The sequence below is a fragment of the Copidosoma floridanum genome, unplaced genomic scaffold (genome assembly GCF_036245765.1).
Source record: "Copidosoma floridanum isolate Cflo_tuat_1 unplaced genomic scaffold, Cflo_Japanese_pri ptg000006l, whole genome shotgun sequence".
NCBI classification, from domain to species: Eukaryota; Metazoa; Arthropoda; class Insecta; order Hymenoptera; family Encyrtidae; genus Copidosoma; species Copidosoma floridanum.
The window spans coordinates 10,388,558-10,402,661 of record NW_028321883.1 but is presented as its reverse complement, the minus strand read 5'-3'; the positions used below and the strand labels follow the sequence as shown (position 1 = coordinate 10,402,661).

Sequence of the window (14,104 nt, the reverse complement as noted above, 5' to 3'; positions counted from 1 at the left end):
CATTAGCAACTACGCGATACCAACGTGGGGCGCTGCAAAGGGAAACCGACTACAGGGCATCCAGGGCCCTTTCATGAAGATACTGAGGTTGGTCCTGGGTATTCCATGGTACATCAGGAATACCCAAATTATTAAGGACTTTAACATCGTCCCTCCAATACAAGCAGCCCCCGTCCATTACGGAAAACCCAAACCCACCATCCCTGCACTCGCGAACCTTCAACCCGGTCGCTTCGACCTTATAAGACGTCCCTGCACTCTATAGCACAAAACCCCGAGGACCCTCAATATACTCTAGGTCTTCAATATCCCCTGCTTCCATCGGATGCATCATCTCCATCTCCATGATCCCGCCCAAACGAACGCGACTTCAATATGTACGCTCCCTTCAGGAGCACCCTTCTATCCGCCGTCAGTGTTGGCTTCAAGATGGCGAAAAGTGGTCCCCCCACCACTCTCCCGTCTAAGAAGAGTGGTAGGGGGACTGCTTTTTGGTCGCGGCTGCGCGACAGCCAAAAGCGTCGTCTGTTACGACAGCGGTTCTCAAATACTAGTCACTAGTCATGTATGATGTAGCTATATATATACATGTGTGTATATAATGTATATACCAGCTGATTGTTGCGCTATATAGTGGTTAAGTGCTCTGTGTTGTCTGTTCTGTCATTCCTGTCTCCTGTACCGGTGCTGATAACTGAGATACCAAGAGCCAAGCCAACGTTAATGCTGGTACTTATAAGTACTGACCAATGGCTTGACCTTGACTTCTCTTCAACCAACTGTGGCCTTTTTCACCAAGTCAAACAATGAGGTGAGCAAAGATACTACTGTTAGTGCTAGCAGTTTGACAAGTAGCTGCTAAGCAGATCCGACAAGTAAACTGCATATTTCAGTTATAAGCCCAACAGTGTTTGGTGAGTTGCAGTGCTTGTTTTTTTATTCTCTTTTTGTATATTTTTTTGTCTTTCTTAAATTTGTATGTAAATCAAGCAGGACTTTGACGTGGGATTGTTGACAAATGAGTAATTCCCACAAGTTTCCAATCATAAAGTTGTGATTTACTTTTCCTGCAATCAAATCAACCAAAACAAAAAAAAAACTTATCAAGAAGCAAGAGGTTAAAATTTGGTTTTATCCAGCACAATTTTGGAGGATAATGAGAAAAATCAAGGGCTGATGAAGTTTGACAATAAAATGTACCTGAATCTCTGAAATCATCGAATGGCTGTAAATTCCAGTTGCTCCAGAGGCTGTAGTGAAGAGTTTTTTAATAATTATTGTTCACAAAAGAGGTACAGAGAAAAGTCACTCAACGCTCTCATGAAAACTTGGTGCCATGTGATGCTAATCACACAGTTAATAATAAAAATGAAGTTCAGACTTGCTCAAAGTTAACAAGTGCGCAGCTCATCATATTTCAAACATATAGTACAGTTGTGGCAGATGGTCTTTACAATTATTCAAATGAAGTAAATTATGAAGGTTGAGAAATTTCATAAAGCTGTAGATGTGACCTGGTCACCTCCAGTCCAGCAGCCCACCAACTTTCCAATTTTGCTGGCTGCAGTAACAGTTGCTCAGTAGTTGGATATCAGTTTAAGTATCGTAATGCCAGTTTGGATTTGTATTCTCTCAACCTGGAGCAGCCAGGCTGTATGATACGTACATCAAGATCAGTGTGCCAAGTGATCAAAGGTTTTGTTCTTTTTCTTATTCATGTGTACCTAAAATATTCGTAGTGTTGAGAAATTTAGTATGATAATTATAACTACCATCAAGATTTTACAAAATAATTTGGGGAGCTGACGGAACGAATCCAGCTGGCATTATTGTGAGTTGCTATGATTGTGAAAAAATAATAATTCACTTTGCTGACAAGATGTTTGAGAACGACAGAAACTGTTTGATTAGCAGTCCCGACAAACACAAAGGTCCTGTGAGAGCACTGGACTTTAATCCAATTCAGTCTCATTTTCTAGCTACTGGTGCGACAGATAGTGACACTTATACTTTGTATATTAATTGGACAAATGAGTCTATGTCTCCTAGTTCCAAAAAAATTTACCACCTGAGGATGTACTAGATAAATCATGGAATACACGAGGTACGTTACTTGGCAACATTTTTTTTACACATTCATAATTGACCTTAGAAAATTTTGTTGTTTACAGTGCAACACATTCTTGCTTCAACATTTTCACAGCGTTGTGTCATTTGAAGAAGAATTAAGCCATGGTAATACTCACCGATGCCAATTCAAGAGCCTCTATAAGCATTGTCATCAGGAATTGTAACATAATAATTCTTCATCATTATTGAAATATAAGTGAGATGGAAATCAGTACACTGACATCCTTATATATAGTCACACAGCTGTCTCTTGCTTCAGAAGAGGATTAAAATCCAATTATTGAACTGTGGGATTTGAGATTTGCAACCACACCGTAAAAACATTCCAAAACCATCGAAGGAAAGTAATATCAATTGCCTGGAATCCTTATTATTCTGATCTTCTCAGTTATGCAAAAGACAATAGAATTCTCTCTTGGAATCCTAATTTCGATATTCCAGTACGTAGCAGTTAAATTTTTCTCGCAACTCTGTTTTTTTATTGTGTGATGCTTATTTTTTATTACAAATCTTATTTTAGGGTGGTGATATTGTTGGCTAATTGGCTCAAACAAATCATGGAAACTTAAATGTATCTTAGTGTCCTAGATGAGCTTGCTTGGTTGTGAGTACTACTTCATATGGCCAGGCAATAGTACACTCTCTGTAAGGTGGAGCTGACCATTGATCTGCTGAAACGTTGAATAAAATGTTGATTTATTTCCTGGCATGGACCCATTCCCACAAATCTCACCGATGATGCAAACAGAAGTATATTATGAAAATAATGCTGTAGAGTCCCCAGTCTCTGGTTTAATGGTAGCTAACTATGCGAATAATACCATAGTTGAAGTTATACCTTTTATTCAACTAACAATGAGAGTTGGAAACAAAAATAAATTAGTACCCGAACCAAATAATATACCAATTAAGTCAGACTATACACCTGAAATTCATGATCAAACTGATAAATTCCAACTACTCCAATAATTGTAATTAAAAACGCTTCCAACTACTGTTCTCGTAATTTATGTAGCTCTACTAGAAAAAAGTAAGCATTTGCAATTGACCAAATTGTTTTAAGAGATACTACTTTCAAAAATTTAAGTATTAGTTGCATTTCAACATTTTTACAAATTAAACTCTAATTTTTTTTTAGAAATAACAAACATTTTATTACACCTGGATCTGTCCTTACTCTTATTTTCCATTATCCTTTTTTCACGATATTCTCTATTGGATTAAATTTTTCTTTGAGCTCATTAATAGAGAAAACATTAATCATACACAACGTTAAATATCAAAAGAAAATTGCAAAATCTACACCTATAGAAATGATGTAAAGTCAAAGACAAGATTATTTAAAGAGTAAATAAAAAATAGAGAGGTAAATGTAGAGATGAATAAGAGGTTTAGTCGAGTTATTAAATTGTATATTCGTTAATTTACCATAAATCAGTTATTAATCAATTTTTTTTTTTTTTTTTTTTTTTTTTTTTTTTTTTTTTTTTTTTTCTATTTAATGATTTTAATTTAGGAAACAATTTTTTTTTTTCGTCACATTTTTCACAGTAAATCTTTCTCTATTAAAATTGCACCTGGTAATGAATATGCAAAAGTTGGACTCAACAATAGCTTAATAAAAAATCAGGTAACTGTTAAATGAATATTATGTATACACCGGGTAAGATTTGCTCAAGATTTACATAAATATATTAATGTATAATTACAAGAACATTCTAAATAATAATTAAATTATTTACTGGGAAAGAAAGCGCTAGTTAAAAAAGCCTTGCTGTTTCGGAGATTTTAACAGTAAGTAGAATAATTCTTATGTAAGCAAGTGGTGGTGATAACTAACCCAGTCATTTATTAATTCATTTAATGAATAAATTATTCCTTCGGCGAGCAAGTGACGGCGATAAGTAGCTTTACCATTTATTAATTTACTTAATAAATATATTATTTCATTGGCAAGCAAGCGGTACCAACAATAAGTTTGGCGATTTATTAGCTTATTTGATAGATAAACTTTTTTTTTGACAAGCAAGCGACAACAACAAGTAGCTCAGCTTTTTGATGGATTATTTAGTTAATAAATTTATTCCTTGGTGAGCAAGTAGTGGCAATAAGTAAATTAGCTGTTAATTAGTTTATTTAATAAATTTATAACTTCTTTGGCGAGCAAGCGATGGCAGTTCATAGCTTAGCTATTCATTAGTTCAGTTAAGAAATAAATTATTCAGTTGGGGAGCAAGAAATGCCAATAACAAGCCCAGCTATTTCTAAGTTTAATGAATAAATTATTTTTTTGCTGAGCAAGCGAAAGCGAAGAGTAGCTCAGCTATTTATTAATTTGTTTAATAAATATATAATTTCTTTAGCAAGCAAGTGATGGCAATAAGAAGCTCAGCTGTTTATTAGTTTAATAAACTAATTAACTTTTTAGTGAGCAAGCGACATCAACGAGTAGCTCAGCTATTTATTACTTTTTTAAATGAATTAATTCTTTCTTCGGCGAGTAAGCAACGGCGATGAGTAGCTCTACTATTAATTAATTTACTTGATGAATATATTATTTCTTTGGCAAGCAAACTACGGCAGTAAGAAATTCAGCGATTTATTAGTTGATATGATAGATAAACTATTCCTTTGGCGAGCAAGCAGTGGCAATAAATAGCTCAGCTATTTATTAGTTTATGCAATAACTCAGATGATTGTTTGGCAGGCAAGCGATGGCAAGAAAAAGCTTAGCATTTTGAAAGTTCATTAAATAGATAAAATATTTATTTGATCAGCAAGAGACGGCAAAAAGTAGCTTAGCTACTTATTAATTTATTAAATAGATAAAACAAAATCTAAAAATAAATATATCTCTATAGCGGGAATGCGACGTTAATGAGAAGCTCAGCTATTCATTAATTTATTTATTAAATAAATCATTTTTCTAGCAAGCAAGCAGCTGCAAACAAAAAGCTGAGCTTATCATTATTTTATTTGGAAACTACATTTTTTCTTCGGTGAGCGAGTGACGGCAACTACTTGATTAGCTATTTATGAATTCATTTATTAAATAAAGCATTTTTTTTGTAAGAAAGCGACGGCAATGAGTAACTCTGATTTTCAATAGATTATTTAATAAATACAGTATTTCTTTGGCGAGCAAGCAGTAGCAATAAATAGCTCAGCTTTTCATGAATCCCTTTTATTGTTAAACTTATTCTTTGGCGAGAAATCGTCGGTGGTAAATAGCCCAGCTTTTTATTAATTCACGCAATAAACAAATTATTTCTTAGGCGAGTAAAAGTAGTGGCAATAAGTAAATTAGCTATATATTAGTTCATTCGTCAAATGAATTATTTTTATGGCAAGCAAGTGTCGGTAATGAGAAATTCAGCAATTTATTTGTTAGGAAAAATCGGGTTTCACCTGGTGCGTATTCGACCAGGGAATCACGAGTCAGCCAATAACGCTACGCTTATGATGCTTTTTTACTGCTAGCCTATAGATAAACTTTTTTTTTTTGACAAGCAAGCAACGACAACGAGTAGCTCAGCTTTTTGATAGATTATTGAGTTAATAAAATTATTACTTGGTGAGTAAGTACTGGTAATAAGTAAATTAGCTGTTAATTATAGCTTATTTTATAAATTTATAACTTCTTAGGCGAGCAAGCGATGGCAGTTTCTAGTTTAGCTATTTATTAGCTCAGTTAAGAAATAAATTATTTATGTTGGGAGCGAGTGACACCAATAAAAAGCCCAGCTTTTGATGAGTTCATTTGATAAATAATTTTTATTTTTGGCAAAAAAGTGATGGCAATGAGTAACTTATCCATTTATTAGTTTATTTCATAATCAAATTAATTTTTTGGTGAGCAATTAACGGCAACGAGTAGCTCAGCTTTTTATTAGATTATTCAGTAAATAAATTCATTCCTCGGCGAGAAAGTGGTAGCAGTAAGTAGCTCAGATTTTTATTACATTATTTGATAAATGGATTATTTATTTGATGAGCAACTATCAGCAATTAGTAGCTCACCTTAGTTTTTGTTTGTTGAATGGATAAATTATTTTTTTTGTGAGCAAGTGGCGACAATGAGCAGCTCGGCTATTTATTTGTTTGTTCGATTAATAAGATATTTTCTTGGCGAGAAACTGACAGCAAGGAACAGTTTTGCTTTTTTTCAGTTCATTCAATACCTAAATTATTTCATTTGCGAGCAAGTGCCTACGTTACTATTTTTTCTATAAATGATATATCAAAACTGTAATGTTGTTTAGCAGCAATGTTTGATTGCCTACTGGCACTTTGTTTTTTAAATACTGAGAATCGATTAGATTCTGCTTGCTGATACTTGCTTTGCCAGAGATATAATTAATTTTTCTTTCTTTTATGTTTTACCTGGTTAAGTACCGCGACAGTCTAAGCATCGAATCCAGGCTAATCTCTACCTGTATCACTAATACTGTTTCGCATTCACCCAGGCTCGAAGACCTGTTCAACAAGGAAAAAACTCAACAAGACAATTATTTTGACATAAAATTTTACGGAAAAACCTTCCCTAAAACAGACCGTAATTCATAGAAACTTTTTCTAGTCAAAAAAGTTACTCCAAAAATCTGTACTCATAGGAAATTGAACCCAAGACCCCTAGAACAGCATTAAATCCATAACGAGCACGATTACCACCGAGCCAAGGAATAACAGTCAAATTTTTTTAAATAGAATGAAAAGTGGGTGATTGACTTAATGCCAACGCATGCTCAAAAACAAATAACTTATTTAATTATTGAACTAATAAAAAAGTAAGGTAATCTTTGCTGTCACCTAATCATCATAAAAACAAGTTCTTTATTAAATAAACTGATAAATAGCATAGATTGTCCATGATGGGAACTGAAAAACAGCTATGCAACTTTTTGCCGTTACTCTCTCAGCAAAGTAAAAATTGATTTGTTGTATGAACTAATAAATAGCTGAGCTACTTATTGCCGTTCCTTGTTAGCTATTGAGATAATTAATTTATTAAATGAATGAATAAAAAGCTGATTAACTTATTGCCGTTACCAGATTGCCAAATGAATTATTCAATTATCGAATATACAAATAAATAGCTGAGCTACTTATTGCCACTGCTTGCTCACTAAAAAAATGATTCATTTCTTAAATGAATTTATACATAGCTAGGCTATTCATTGCCATCACTCGGTCGCCTAAAGAAGAATTTACTTAATAAACAAATAATTAAATAGCTAAGTTACTCCTTGCCAATGCTTGCTTGCCAACCAAAAAAAATTATTAATTAATAAACAAATAATCAGCTTAGCATATTATTGGCACCTTTTGCGCCCTAAATAAATAATTAATTTATTTATTAATTGAACTGATTAATAGATAAGCTACATTTTGATGCCACTTGCTCACCAGAAAATCATATTTACTTATTAAACTAATAAATAGCTAATTTACTTATTGCCACCGCTTTTGCTTGCCAAAAAAATAATTTATTTAACTAATAAAATAACAAATAGCTAAGCAACGCGTTGCCACCACTTGCTCGCAGAAGAAATAATTTAAGTATTGAATGAACTGAAAAAAAGCGAAACTGGTCCTTGCTGTCAGTTTCTTGCCAAGAAAATATCTTATTAATCGAACAAACTAATAAAGAGCTAAAATACTTATTTCTGTCGGCTAATTACCAAAAAATATTTCGTTGATAAAAAATGTATTAGAAAGCTGAGTTACTTCTTGCCGTATCTTGCTGATCAAATCAATGTTTTAACCATTAAATAAAGTTATAAATTGCTGAGCTCATTCTTGCTATCACTAACCTGCCAAAGAATCATCTTAGTTAATATATAAACTAATAAATAACTGATCTATTTGTTGCCACTGCTTGCTCGCCAAAGGAATAGTTTATTTATAAAACAAATTTATATACAGCTAAGTTACTAATTGCTAAGCTTAAATTATGTATTTATCAATTTAAATAATAAAAAAGCTGAGCTACGTAGTTTTACCGCTTGCTCGTTGATCAGGAAATTTATCCATTCAACAAACGAAAACTAAGGTGAGCTACTAATTGCTGATAGTTGCTCATCAAATAAATAATCCATTTATCAAATAATGTAATAAAAATCTGAGCTACTTACTGCTACCACTTTCTCGCCGAGGAATGAATTTATTTACTGAATAATCTAATAAAAAGCTGAGCTACTCGTTGCCGTTAATTGCTCACCAAAAAATTAATTTGATTATGAAATAAACTAATAAATGGATAAGTTACTCATTGCCATCACTTTTTTGCCAAAAATAAAAATTATTTATCAAATGAACTCATCAAAAGCTGGGCTTTTTATTGGTGTCACTCGCTCCCAACATAAATAATTTATTTCTTAACTGAGCTAATAAATAGCTAAACTAGAAACTGCCATCGCTTGCTCGCCTAAGAAGTTATAAATTTATAAAATAAGCTATAATTAACAGCTAATTTACTTATTACCAGTACTTACTCACCAAGTAATAATTTTATTAACTCAATAATCTATCAAAAAGCTGAGCTACTCGTTGTCGTTGCTTGCTTGTCAAAAAAAAAAAGTTTATCTATAGGCTAGCAGTAAAAAAGCATCATAAGCGTAGCGTTATTGGCTGACTCGTGATTCCCTGGTCGAATACGCACCAGGTGAAACCCGATTTTTCCTAACAAATAAATTGCTGAATTTCTCATTACCGACACTTGCTTGCCATAAAAATAATTCATTTGACGAATGAACTAATATATAGCTAATTTACTTATTGCCACTACTTTTACTCGCCTAAGAAATAATTTGTTTATTGCGTGAATTAATAAAAAGCTGGGCTATTTACCACCGACGATTTCTCGCCAAAGAATAAGTTTAACAATAAAAGGGATTCATGAAAAGCTGAGCTATTTATTGCTACTGCTTGCTCGCCAAAGAAATACTGTATTTATTAAATAATCTATTGAAAATCAGAGTTACTCATTGCCGTCGCTTTCTTACAAAAAAAATGCTTTATTTAATAAATGAATTCATAAATAGCTAATCAAGTAGTTGCCGTCACTCGCTCACCGAAGAAAAAATGTAGTTTCCAAATAAAATAATGATAAGCTCAGCTTTTTGTTTGCAGCTGCTTGCTTGCTAGAAAAATGATTTATTTAATAAATAAATTAATGAATAGCTGAGCTTCTCATTAACGTCGCATTCCCGCTATAGAGATATATTTATTTTTAGATTTTGTTTTATCTATTTAATAAATTAATAAGTAGCTAAGCTACTTTTTGCCGTCTCTTGCTGATCAAATAAATATTTTATCTATTTAATGAACTTTCAAAATGCTAAGCTTTTTCTTGCCATCGCTTGCCTGCCAAACAATCATCTGAGTTATTGCATAAACTAATAAATAGCTGAGCTATTTATTGCCACTGCTTGCTCGCCAAAGGAATAGTTTATCTATCATATCAACTAATAAATCGCTGAATTTCTTACTGCCGTAGTTTGCTTGCCAAAGAAATAATATATTCATCAAGTAAATTAATTAATAGTAGAGCTACTCATCGCCGTTGCTTACTCGCCGAAGAAAGAATTAATTCATTTAAAAAAGTAATAAATAGCTGAGCTACTCGTTGATGTCGCTTGCTCACTAAAAAGTTAATTAGTTTATTAAACTAATAAACAGCTGAGCTTCTTATTGCCATCACTTGCTTGCTAAAGAAATTATATATTTATTAAACAAATTAATAAATAGCTGAGCTACTCTTCGCTTTCGCTTGCTCAGCAAAAAAATAATTTATTCATTAAACTTAGAAATAGCTGGGCTTGTTATTGGCATTTCTTGCTCCCCAACTGAATAATTTATTTCTTAACTGAACTAATGAATAGCTAAGCTATGAACTGCCATCGCTTGCTCGCCAAAGAAGTTATAAATTTATTAAATAAACTAATTAACAGCTAATTTACTTATTGCCACTACTTGCTCACCAAGGAATAAATTTATTAACTAAATAATCCATCAAAAAGCTGAGCTACTTGTTGTTGTCGCTTGCTTGTCAAAAAAAAAGTTTATCTATCAAATAAGCTAATAAATCGCCAAACTTATTGTTGGTACCGCTTGCTTGCCAATGAAATAATATATTTATTAAGTAAATTAATAAATGGTAAAGCTACTTATCGCCGTCACTTGCTCGCCGAAGGAATAATTTATTCATTAAATGAATTAATAAATGACTGGGTTAGTTATCACCACCACTTGCTTACATAAGAATTATTCTACTTACTGTTAAAATCTCCGAAACAGCAAGGCTTTTTTAACTAGCGCTTTCTTTCCCAGTAAATAATTTAATTATTATTTAGAATGTTCTTGTAATTATACATTAATATATTTATGTAAATCTTGAGCAAATCTTACCCGGTGTATACATAATATTCATTTAACAGTTACCTGATTTTTTATTAAGCTATTGTTGAGTCCAACTTTTGCATATTCATTACCAGGTGCAATTTTAATAGAGAAAGATTTACTGTGAAAAATGTGACGAAAAAAAAAAATTGTTTCCTAAATTAAAATCATTAAATAGAAAAAAAAAAAAAAAAAAAAAAAAAAAAAAAAAAAAAAAAAAAATTGATTAATAACTGATTTATGGTAAATTAACGAATATACAATTTAATAACTCGACTAAACCTCTTATTCATCTCTACATTTACCTCTCTATTTTTTATTTACTCTTTAAATAATCTTGTCTTTGACTTTACATCATTTCTATAGGTGTAGATTTTGCAATTTTCTTTTGATATTTAACGTTGTGTATGATTAATGTTTTCTCTATTAATGAGCTCAAAGAAAAATTTAATCCAATAGAGAATATCGTGAAAAAAGGATAATGGAAAATAAGAGTAAGGACAGATCCAGGTGTAATAAAATGTTTGTTATTTCTAAAAAAAAATTAGAGTTTAATTTGTAAAAATGTTGAAATGCAACTAATACTTAAATTTTTGAAAGTAGTATCTCTTAAAACAATTTGGTCAATTGCAAATGCTTACTTTTTTCTAGTAGAGCTACATAAATTACGAGAACAGTAGTTGGAAGCGTTTTTAATTACAATTATTGGAGTAGTTGGAATTTATCAGTTTGATCATGAATTTCAGGTGTATAGTCTGACTTAATTGGTATATTATTTGGTTCGGGTACTAATTTATTTTTGTTTCCAACTCTCATTGTTAGTTGAATAAAAGGTATAACTTCAACTATGGTATTATTCGCATAGTTAGCTACCATTAAACCAGAGACTGGGGACTCTACAGCATTATTTTCATAATATACTTCTGTTTGCATCATCGGTGAGATTTGTGGGAATGGGTCCATGCCAGGAAATAAATCAACATTTTATTCAACGTTTCAGCAGATCAATGGTCAGCTCCACCTTACAGAGAGTGTACTATTGCCTGGCCATATGAAGTAGTACTCACAACCAAGCAAGCTCATCTAGGACACTAAGATACATTTAAGTTTCCATGATTTGTTTGAGCCAATTAGCCAACAATATCACCACCCTAAAATAAGATTTGTAATAAAAAATAAGCATCACACAATAAAAAAACAGAGTTGCGAGAAAAATTTAACTGCTACGTACTGGAATATCGAAATTAGGATTCCAAGAGAGAATTCTATTGTCTTTTGCATAACTGAGAAGATCAGAATAATAAGGATTCCAGGCAATTGATATTACTTTCCTTCGATGGTTTTGGAATGTTTTTACGGTGTGGTTGCAAATCTCAAATCCCACAGTTCAATAATTGGATTTTAATCCTCTTCTGAAGCAAGAGACAGCTGTGTGACTATATATAAGGATGTCAGTGTACTGATTTCCATCTCACTTATATTTCAATAATGATGAAGAATTATTATGTTACAATTCCTGATGACAATGCTTATAGAGGCTCTTGAATTGGCATCGGTGAGTATTACCATGGCTTAATTCTTCTTCAAATGACACAACGCTGTGAAAATGTTGAAGCAAGAATGTGTTGCACTGTAAACAACAAAATTTTCTAAGGTCAATTATGAATGTGTAAAAAAAATGTTGCCAAGTAACGTACCTCGTGTATTCCATGATTTATCTAGTACATCCTCAGGTGGTAAATTTTTTTGGAACTAGGAGACATAGACTCATTTGTCCAATTAATATACAAAGTATAAGTGTCACTATCTGTCGCACCAGTAGCTAGAAAATGAGACTGAATTGGATTAAAGTCCAGTGCTCTCACAGGACCTTTGTGTTTGTCGGGACTGCTAATCAAACAGTTTCTGTCGTTCTCAAACATCTTGTCAGCAAAGTGAATTATTATTTTTTCACAATCATAGCAACTCACAATAATGCCAGCTGGATTCGTTCCGTCAGCTCCCCAAATTATTTTGTAAAATCTTGATGGTAGTTATAATTATCATACTAAATTTCTCAACACTACGAATATTTTAGGTACACATGAATAAGAAAAAGAACAAAACCTTTGATCACTTGGCACACTGATCTTGATGTACGTATCATACAGCCTGGCTGCTCCAGGTTGAGAGAATACAAATCCAAACTGGCATTACGATACTTAAACTGATATCCAACTACTGAGCAACTGTTACTGCAGCCAGCAAAATTGGAAAGTTGGTGGGCTGCTGGACTGGAGGTGACCAGGTCACATCTACAGCTTTATGAAATTTCTCAACCTTCATAATTTACTTCATTTGAATAATTGTAAAGACCATCTGCCACAACTGTACTATATGTTTGAAATATGATGAGCTGCGCACTTGTTAACTTTGAGCAAGTCTGAACTTCATTTTTATTATTAACTGTGTGATTAGCATCACATGGCACCAAGTTTTCATGAGAGCGTTGAGTGACTTTTCTCTGTACCTCTTTTGTGAACAATAATTATTAAAAAACTCTTCACTACAGCCTCTGGAGCAACTGGAATTTACAGCCATTCGATGATTTCAGAGATTCAGGTACATTTTATTGTCAAACTTCATCAGCCCTTGATTTTTCTCATTATCCTCCAAAATTGTGCTGGATAAAACCAAATTTTAACCTCTTGCTTCTTGATAAGTTTTTTTTTTGTTTTGGTTGATTTGATTGCAGGAAAAGTAAATCACAACTTTATGATTGGAAACTTGTGGGAATTACTCATTTGTCAACAATCCCACGTCAAAGTCCTGCTTGATTTACATACAAATTTAAGAAAGACAAAAAAATATACAAAAAGAGAATAAAAAAACAAGCACTGCAACTCACCAAACACTGTTGGGCTTATAACTGAAATATGCAGTTTACTTGTCGGATCTGCTTAGCAGCTACTTGTCAAACTGCTAGCACTAACAGTAGTATCTTTGCTCACCTCATTGTTTGACTTGGTGAAAAAGGCCACAGTTGGTTGAAGAGAAGTCAAGGTCAAGCCATTGGTCAGTACTTATAAGTACCAGCATTAACGTTGGCTTGGCTCTTGGTATCTCAGTTATCAGCACCGGTACAGGAGACAGGAATGACAGAACAGACAACACAGAGCACTTAACCACTATATAGCGCAACAATCAGCTGGTATATACATTATATACACACATGTATATATATAGCTACATCATACATGACTAGTGACTAGTATTTGAGAACCGCTGTCGTAACAGACGACGCTTTTGGCTGTCGCGCAGCCGCGACCAAAAAGCAGTCCCCCTACCACTCTTCTTAGACGGGAGAGTGGTGTGGGGACCACTTTTCGCCATCTTGAACAGCGCTCGGAGACAGAATATTTTAGACTTGTGAAGTTAGCGCCCGCAAATATTAAACATTGACATTGCGTAATTGTTCAAGGCTTGAACGATTCCTCCTTATTTGCCGAAATTCTCTCCACTTGTATTTTTATTTGCGGATGACTAGTTCTCGAGATATTTGCAAAAGAAAACTGTGAAAATTGGCGCGGCGCTG

General features: G+C 33.1%; 2 long non-coding RNA genes across 4 annotated transcripts; one reads left to right on the top strand and one right to left on the bottom strand.

Annotated features, from left to right (window-relative positions):
- Positions 1-489: 489 nt before the first annotated feature.
- Positions 490-3,174, top strand: LOC149375519 (uncharacterized). Of its 2 annotated transcripts, none has more exons than XR_016293686.1 (4): positions 490-914; positions 994-2,104; positions 2,172-2,570; positions 2,651-3,174. It is a non-coding gene; the product is annotated as an uncharacterized LOC149375519 (long non-coding RNA). The 2 variants fall into 2 exon arrangements; XR_016293685.1 differs by having other exon boundaries at positions 991-2,104.
- Positions 3,175-11,157: 7,983 nt separating this feature from the next.
- LOC149375518 (uncharacterized) lies at positions 11,158-13,708 on the bottom strand. 2 transcript variants are annotated; one of them, XR_016293688.1, is made up of 4 exons: positions 13,418-13,708; positions 12,228-13,341; positions 11,762-12,160; positions 11,158-11,681 (listed from the first exon to the last, which is right to left on the bottom strand). It is a non-coding gene; the product is annotated as an uncharacterized LOC149375518 (long non-coding RNA). The 2 variants fall into 2 exon arrangements; XR_016293689.1 differs by having other exon boundaries at positions 12,228-13,338.
- Positions 13,709-14,104: the final 396 nt, after the last annotated feature.